The following is a 9,503-nucleotide window of genomic DNA, read 5'->3' as shown; positions in this document are numbered from 1 at the left end:
GGTCTCACAGCGAACACCAGAGGCACATCAAAGCAGTAACCTTTACCTGCTCGTTTCTTTGACACCTTACAATACTTCTTATATACATTGTAAGAAACTGATCTCGAGTTTTCAATCATATGAGATGAAACTTGACTAAGAGTCGGTTATAATTTTATAGACCTTTTTTCATTGTTTTTGTCAGGAAACCATTGCCTTAAACAATTTGAAGATTTGAAAACTACTTATACAGTGTCTAAAGTATCTATTTTCGTAAGAATCGGTGTATTTCCTCGTTTCGAATGCAGCAGCAAATATGCTAGCGTATTCTATGTTACAGGTTTTCTGTATTTTCATTTATACTTTGACGTCACCCTTGCCAATAGCACTTGCTTTCGTTCGCTGACGAGTGATAATTCCCTTAAAATGCAGATACCAAGGGTAGAGCATACTTACCTTTTAACCATCTGAAGATAATATAGAACTCGTAAAATCAAAATTGACAGTTACCAAAAGGATTATTGAAGACTCGGTAAAACCAAATGGAAAAATGAAAATAAACTGAAGTTTAGGTAACTTTCGAGATTGAGAAAGAAATTAACAAGTAAAGAAGTCAACATCTCACGGCGAAAAACCAAAAATATAGACAAGAAAAATGTGAGTCTGAAAAACAAGTCTAGATGATAAGTACAACGCTATAATCGCGACAGAAATGGGAATATAAAAATATTAAAGAAAGGAAATTGTTATATAACTAGACGTGTACGCACCAGCGAATTTCCTATTGAGAAGATGCCACTAGATATAATGGGATATTTAAAGTAAAATATCAATGTAAAGGTAAAATTATGGAAGGAAGGAATAGGAAATAAAAAAATTGGATGAGACCTAAAAATAAGAAGCGTCTAGAAACGAAAAAACCGCATAATGTTCCACGGCATTCAAGAAGTGGATTAAGTCTCACTTCAAGAACACATAAGTATTAAGCAATAAGGCAATCAATTTAAAGTAAAATAAAGCGGAAAGTCCTGATAGTCTAAAGCCTGTGCTGTTCATACTTCTCCGACGAAATCCCATAACCATCAGAGACTTCCCTGGATGTCCCACAGAATGCTAAACTATAAATTAACACAGTAAAAATTCTGAACAGGAGCCTCGGTACTGCTAAAACCCTTAGCCTTGTAGCCTTAATTGAATATCCCGAGTAAAGTTCTGGGAATAAAATCTTACAATTGAAACATTAACTGCGCCGGCATAGTACACATTGCAATCAGGCTTCACTGCTAAAAGAGGAACTGATATTCTCTGTACTGACTTACCTCCTGGACTACGACTTAAAACATAAAAACGAAGTTATATGATATATAGTCAAATATTCCTAAAGCCCCGTCCACACGACCAGACTTTGCCAACGAAATAAGTCTCCCAGACAGACAAAACCTGTGGACAAAAGTCTGTTGTCCACACGGTCGTGACTGGTCAGTCAAATTCTGGGTGAGGTGAGCACAGTGCAATTACAGCATGGTTCATAGCCAGAAGAACAGAAGGGCTGGCACGCTGTGCCTTTTGATAGGCATATGCGTGAAAAAAGTATCTTAGTTCAAAGGAAATGGTGTAAAAGCTTATTCATATAAAGGGACGCTGCAAAAAAACCTTAGTAATGCCTACGGGGAGCTTGCCATGAAGGCAATAAAATTAGTCAAGCTTTAGTAGTTGACAGCCAGCTACTTATAATAAGAAAATCCACGGAGATCGAAAATACCTAACATGGGTAATACCTAAGCACCGTGACACGTATCAAACATGCCAAATGAAGTTGAAAATAGATTTGTGGTTAAGTGACCCGAATCTAAAGCCTCCAGGTGTTTATGTAGAACAGAAAATAGAATTTAGATCAAAGGCCAAGCACTTGGACCTATGAGGTCATTCAGCTCTGAAAAGGAAATTAACAGTTGAAAGGTGCACTAACAATTGTCAGAGTGGAAAATAAGAGTGAAAAAGGAGATATGAAAGGGAGGCACAGTAGAAGGATAAGGATAGGATAACCGAACCGCTCAAAATAAAGTTAAGAAGTATACCGCATGGAAAATACATATATACCGAAGATGCTAGTTATTTCAAAACTCCTCAGAACAGAAAATCTTCGAAAATCATGGATTGACAATAAAACAAGCCCCGAATTTTCCAGCTTCGGCAGGTTACTAGAATTTGTAGTCCATTGGGATGTGTTTCCACGAGTTCTTAATATTCTCCACGACAACACAAGTTCTTAATATCATTCTCCATGACAAGCTCTGCGATAAGGCTGACAAAGTTAAACGTAACTAGATATGTAGACGTGAAATTGGTGGTTACAAAGCTATTCAACCTTAATCCTGAAAATTATCGAAATGTGCAGCTACAAGAAACACTGACTACCCTGCACAACTGTGCCTTCAAACTGGCCAAATCCATAGGAATTACTAACTCCACAACTACCCGAACTACAGGACGCATGGTAAACTCACAAGTAAGCGGGAGCGGTGTTACACCAAACGCGAATGAAAACAGTTTACAACCTGGTCAATCTAGCCACACCAAGTTTAGATTTGCTGGATACCGCCCGATCTTTACAAATGTCAATAAGAACTTATGTTAAGACAGTGCTAGTGAAGGGCAAGCTTAACCCTCGAGATCTAGTGCTAGTGAAGGGCAAGCTTAACCCTCGAGATCTAGTGCTAGTGAAGGGCAAGCTTAACCCTTGAGATCTTAGGCCCTGTCCACACTAGCGGGCATGCCCGTCGGGCACTTCCAGCGGTTTATATTTTCTCTCGCTTCTGAAGCAGTGGCTCCATACTCAGTCGGTCAGTATAGTGGAACGGTTATGGGAACAGTGTTTGCCCGTCGGGCAGTGCCCGCTAGTGTGGACAGGGCCTTACTGTTACTCCGACTACTAGAATATAGTCCATGTTCAAGTAGGCTCAAGTACCCCTTGATTCCACAATTACTTCAATGTGCAAATTAATGCCTTAATAGGGCTTCAGCAATTGCACTTAGACTCACAAAGCAGGCTATTGTCAGTTCTACTCAATGTACTTGACATCCAAAATTTAGTGTCACTTTTAGAGCGAAGACAAATTCGGTTAATCTTCCACACAACTGACGCCGAACCTTAAACTTTAAAACAATGGCATATTTAAGTAATAAAACTATGCTTTTTAATTCAGCTTTTATTGTTACAAAGTTCTGTACACTCAAATCTACTAACACTGCAGTTATGCTTCTAGTACTTTCAATGAAATACCTAAAACAAAGGTACTAAAATCTGCAACTCAGATATAAAAATTAACACCCAAGTTTCAAATGTTAATTTTCTTATAAGGTGGTTTTGCTGGGTTATTAACAATATAAAGTTCTTAAAACTAGGATTAACAATTGGAGCACCTACTCACTACTGCTCTTTTGTATCCCTCAAAGATAGTAAAAAAAAAAAACTGACTGCAACAATATACTCAACGCACCAGCTGAACTTCAAAACTAGTCTGCAGCTGTGGAACTTACACTAAAGCAGTCCGCGTAGATGTAATTCAAGGCAACTAATCCCTTCAGGTTTCGAGCCACTAATGTGTAATGGACAGGATGTTCAGGCCAAAAGCCTTTAGTATCCAACAAAAGGCATTTTACTGTGTAAACTATAGTTGCAAAAAATAAAGTTAAAAAATTTCCACAAGGCTCAGTTCAAAGCACCGTAAGTTTAAGGGCCATAAAGTCTTCAAAAACTAAAAACTAAAACTGTAGTGACTTCTCACACTTTAATATAATCCATTTCTGAAATTATGCTTTAATATTCAGTCTAGTAGTATTTCAATATTGAAAGGAATTTCGTTAAAAACTAATTCTAAATTTAGTAGCCATGTTCTATTATACACAGCAGCTCTTACAGGTTTAGAAAATTTAATCAGTTTAGAAAATTACTACTAAGCTGCAGTTATCAACTAATCCTGCCAATATCAAGAACTTGGCTCCACAGCAACTTATTCCCTTTAGGTTTCAGTCCTGCATCTGAGAAAAGTTTCCAAACCTGGCTAACAATATCACTGCTAACTAGCAAAGCTACAACATACACTAATAAACTGCCTTACTTCACATTCCATATCAACTTACTCCCTTTAGGTTTCAGTTCCAGTCCAGCATCGAGCAAAGGGCAAAACCCTGGCTAACCAAACGCTAGTAACTAAACTAATCACGTTACGGCCAAACATGATCTCCAACTTACTCCCTTCAGGTTTCAGTTCTTCATATACGGTCCTATCCGGGTTGAAAAGACTTCATAACAACGGCATTTACTCCCTGGAGGTTTCAATTTAAAGTAAAAGCAAATTAATGCGGCAGAAGTACCCAAATGAAACTCAGTCACTCAGTTCCTTTAGAAGTCAAAATTAACACTGGTTGAATAAAAATCCAGCAATCAAGCACAAAGTCAGTTGCCACAGATTTTCAAACCTCTATGAAACAAACTTATTTTCTTAAGCATATTCCCTGGATGTTTAAGTACATGAAGTATACCTTACTCAGTACATAAGGACTACGGCAGTTAAGTCAATAAAATGACTCATTCAAAAGCAGAGGACTCATTCAAAAGCAAACTACCAACAAACTTCATAGCTTTACCCACACCATTGAATCAACTACTGCAAACTTCCAAGAACTTACTCCCTTCAAGTTTCAGTTCAATACTCATCAATGTCCATTTCAAGGTTTAGATTAAGAGCAGATAATTCCTATGTGAATCTATTCGGTACTTATCTCCATTTAACTTCTATATCAATTATGAATGATTATGGAAAAGTCCTAAACTGTTTAATTTCCAATTGACTGGCAGTGCTCCCAAAGGACAAGTGTAGCCTTCTCCATCCAAATTAGATTATTAATCCAGTTAACAAAACTAGTTCATTGCGGGTAGAGTTAAAATTATACCTCCACAAAAGTAATATTCTCGCAAGTTAGTACATATCAAGTTAAATACCTGCCAACTGTTTAAAAACCACGTATTTCCGGCAAAGCCTATCCAGTTACTCTATGAAGCAATCCAGCCAACAAACATCAAGAGAAAAACCGTATCTGTTCCAGTCAACAGCGCCTTCTACTCCCTTCAGGTTTCGAATTCACTGTAAATGATTCACATACAATACCTCCCTTTACCATTGCTTGCAACCAGTTTACCAGAAAACTTAACCATTGATTAACAGTAAATTTAATCTTCCTTAATGCACCCGATATTCAGAACGCCAGTGTCCTTTCTGTATAGATCCATCTTAACTTAACGGCCTTTTCATTCAGGGTACTAGTTGCTCTGTTTTTTGCGATCCTTCGTGAGATTGTATAGTCATTTTAAGTAGTGGCTACACTTCGTTGCTATACTTCTCCGTTGTCAATCCATTACTTCTCCGTTGTCAATCGATTGAGTTTTTAGTTCCATTGTCTTACCTGTGGAAAGATACAGAAAGATACAGAATTGAAGTTTTCATAATAAACTAGCAATGCGCCCACAAATTTCCCGTAGAAACTTATTCGTTATTAATTTCTAAATCTGTTACCAATTGTAAACCTTACCACCATTAATAGTAAATTCACAGTAGATTCCCAGTTCCGGCAAATCAAACTTTCGTTCTTATAATAAGCAACAATGGGTATACGTAATGAAAGGGCAAAAGTCAGCGTTTGAATTTACCAAGACAAAATTGTTGTAACCTTACTCTTGGTATACAATTACTCTGAATACTGCTAATACTGCTAGAGCATATAATTTATACCAAATACGCAAGTTCCTTTTTAACCTTAATACTAAAGCCTCTAATACGGTTTGTTAACTTTACTAACGCTGTTTCTCATCCTACTCCTAATATTGTTAGGCAAGATTAGCAACAAATACCGCTCAAGATAAAGACCTGTGAACACAAAACCTATGAAAAATGCTCACATTGCTACTTTAACCGAATTAGAACACTAACAAGTTTCTTATAAAACGAGATGCTCGTTCTTTTGGTTTATCGGGAAAAATTAAGATTCTTGAGCATCCAATTACAATTTACCTACAATAATCTACATATGAAAATATTTACGCTCTGGTCACTACTTATATGGAAAAATTTGTCAGGCGAGCTAGTAGTTTCAGTGTCAACGTGACAATTAAATTACAGTAATCAATTCAATAGAAATAAAGGTTACCAACGCATATAATACATTAAGTAACCTTAACAAATCTTCGGTAAATAAAGCTAAATCGTAACCCAGTTTAATACGTTAGGTAGCCTTCATGTAAATAAAGCCAAGTCATAACTTTAAAAATAGTCACCTTACAATCCAACCAATGATTTATGCCAAGAACTAAAACCAAGTCTTAACTTCAGAAAGTATTAACTTACAAACGCTCATGTATGCCAATCTTATTTTATTTATGCCAAGGAGCAACTCGAGTCCCAAGAAAAACTATACGAGACTGCCGATTCTACTTTACTAAAGTTTAATTTTCATTCAATGCATCACCATTGACTAGCTCCATTTCGATGTCACCATTAATCCTTAAATTTTATACTATAAATCAATACTTCGACACATGAATCCACTCTTCCACAATACACCCACCAAAAACCAAACCTCAAAACGAAAAACCCTATAGCAAAATGTACTCACGTATAATCATAAGTCGAGACCAAAGTACACCCAGTCCATAACAGGACCAGGAGGAGAGACTTGGCAGGTCATCGCACCAAATTTAGTAATAAAAGTCCCTGACAATACGTCGATGCTTTCTCTCGAACTCAACTCGTAAACACAGGTAAGGATCATGAAAGCAACGCTTGCCACGGACGGACGACTAAGTTCTTTAGACAGCGCGTTTCTTCACTAGAGTTCAATGAAATTATTCAATGACCGGACAACAGATGGCAGTGTTGCGTTGTTTTTTTTCGGGCCTGTACACCAGCAAGAATTCTTTCTTTTATGAGCATGATTCCCATAGGGACAAAAATAGCGAAAAACCACAAATAATACTAAAAAATGTACACAATCTTTTACATTTTTAGTTCTTTTTGTCGTAACGTAGATACAATATCACAGATTTTGCCATCAGCTGTGTGCACAGATCCCTATCTTCTTTATATAAAGGGTAGTCTTCGAGGCAATTTACACTTTCTGTCATAAAATAAGAATAAAGCTTTAAGTAAGACTGGTTTCTATCACAGAAATGAGTAACAATTGATCCAAAAGCGCAAAATAAAGTACAATTATGTTGCACACAATTGTTAAAGTCATAATTTAATTCTAATACACTTTTCGAGTCATTTTCTCTGAGTTCCATTTTCTCTCTTTCGTCCTCTTCCTGATGATTAACTAAATTTAACTCTAAAACCTTTGATATCCACAATGTGCAGTAAAATTACAATGTATTTGGTATGGCTTACCATTTAATTTTTATTGCAAAACTATAACGGACATGTTTATTTAAATAATAATCCTCTCATCTATATGTATGTATGTATGTATGTATGTATGTATGTATGTATGTATGTATGTATGTATGTATATTAGATATAGATAGATAGGTAGAAGTTCGTTTCCGGTCCGGACTCCAGTTCCACATGACAAACATATTTTTCGACAGTTTTCTTGCTGTTTTCAGTTGTTCCATTCAAGATTTCAACCGGAAATCATTTGTTGTGAAGATTCCAAACCTCAGGCTGTAAGCACGTTTACGTGCAAAATGGGCGCCGTGTTTAGTACCAGCCCCCTGGGGATATACGTAAAACATAAAATAATGAAGGTAAATACCATAAACATAACAACTTATGTTTTGGATGTTACGGCCTAAGTGACTTACGGCCGAAGTCATTTATTCGCGTTTTCTGACTTAAGATGTTTGCCTTTTGAGATGCTTCATGAGTTGTAGACATGATCACTTATTATTAATACCGATTTTTCCATAGATTTCTCAACCAAAATCTCGGCTGAAGAGTTAATAATTATTTTCAAACCGTCAGAGCGTTGTTCGAGTACCAGGTATATCTACGGCCGATTCGTTCGTTTCAAATGATACAAGAAATTGTAGCTGTTTTCGGAAGGAATTAGACTTGTTAAAATTCCACACATCCACAAGAAGCTCAAAATAACCTGTAATAAACGCCATTATCAAGCACACTATAGTTTTGTGAAATAAATTGTTCTTCTGTGACGCAATTTTTTTTTTTAGATATGACATTTAGTTTCTCGTTACAAGTCTCTAAGTTTTCCGAACTTCTTCAGTTTTAGTGGTAACTTACTGAGCTGCCTACTATAGGTACAGACTATTTCAAAGTCCTTTTCTTCAACTTCTTTGTTGCATCTGTACTCCTACAATTATTTATGCTTCCGGTGAAACATTTCTGTAAAAAGTCTTCTAAATTATTGAAGCTTAGCAAGGATTAGCATGATCCTGTCCTGTAAGAGTTTTGTCACTATTAGTTTGGTTGAATTGTCAGTTATACCTTTTCACTTATTCAGGGAATAATTTAATAAACCATTGTACTAGCGATTACCCAGTCGTGTAAAAAAAATTTTGAGTATCCATGTTTACGTATTTCTGTATTCATATTCACGCATCATAATAATATTAATGAATGTATTTATCCTGATAGGATGATGATTACCTCAGCGATGGCCCCTCGTTCTCTGTTTACCTCAACTGCTACCTACAACAATTGACTAACAATCAATGCTTATGAATCACTGCTGAACTCAACGTAGGCTTAACGGATATTAATGAACGCTTATATACTTTTCCTTTCCTCTCCAGGGTCAGGGATTGAACTTGTGTTCCTCGGTCTGTGAGTCAATGTGATACCTTTTGCGCCACGAGGACCTCACGTATACAGAGAGAGAGAGAGAGAGAGAGAGAGAGAGAGAGAGAGAGAGAGAGAGAGAGAGAGAGAGAGAGAGGAAGGGGAGGTGGAAAGGAAACGCACTCTCTAAATTCGTCTGCTGCTGGATTTAATTTATTCGTCTTGTCTACTTCAGCTTTCTTTAAAAGAAACACATACCCTTGCGCACTTGCATGCGTCAGCGCTCCTTTCAACAAATGCACATAGGCCTTTGATTCTTGGCAAATAACCCCTTCTTGTGAAAATAACCGAATTTATATGTTACTGCTTATTCTAGGGGCAAGAGCCTGTGCAAGCACAAGGCCGGGTTAAAAATAATATAAGAATCGATCTCAAAAAAGTAAAAAAAGGAAGAAATCTAGACACTCCTTGTTCTTAACCCTGAGTTCCTACTTTTGTGGAGAGACCCTCCAAATAGAAGACTTGCCCCTGAGGAAGCATGGATGACAGGAATAGGTAGATAAGATTAAATGAATGAGTTGACAGTTAGCGTTTATTTTGTTCTCATTTATGGCATTTTATTAAATGGCGACATTTCGTAAGCAAGCTTAGTTTACTATACAACAGCTCACAGTTTGACGGATAACACAGATGTCTTATAATTAGTAAGAACAACTCATTATTTGTTCC

At 36.8% G+C, this 9,503-nt stretch overlaps 1 long non-coding RNA gene across 1 annotated transcript; it reads right to left on the bottom strand.

Annotated features, from left to right (window-relative positions):
• Positions 1-3,173: 3,173 nt before the first annotated feature.
• On the bottom strand, positions 3,174-6,784 carry LOC136847405 (uncharacterized). The gene is made up of 2 exons (XR_010855736.1): positions 6,652-6,784; positions 3,174-5,445 (listed from the first exon to the last, which is right to left on the bottom strand). It is a non-coding gene; the product is annotated as an uncharacterized lncRNA (long non-coding RNA).
• Between the last annotated feature and the right edge of the window lie 2,719 nt (positions 6,785-9,503).

This window comes from Macrobrachium rosenbergii, chromosome 16, assembly GCF_040412425.1.
Source record: "Macrobrachium rosenbergii isolate ZJJX-2024 chromosome 16, ASM4041242v1, whole genome shotgun sequence".
Taxonomy (NCBI): Eukaryota; Metazoa; Arthropoda; class Malacostraca; order Decapoda; family Palaemonidae; genus Macrobrachium; species Macrobrachium rosenbergii.
Note: the sequence above shows the minus strand (reverse complement) of the source record. Positions and strands in the feature narration are given on the sequence as shown.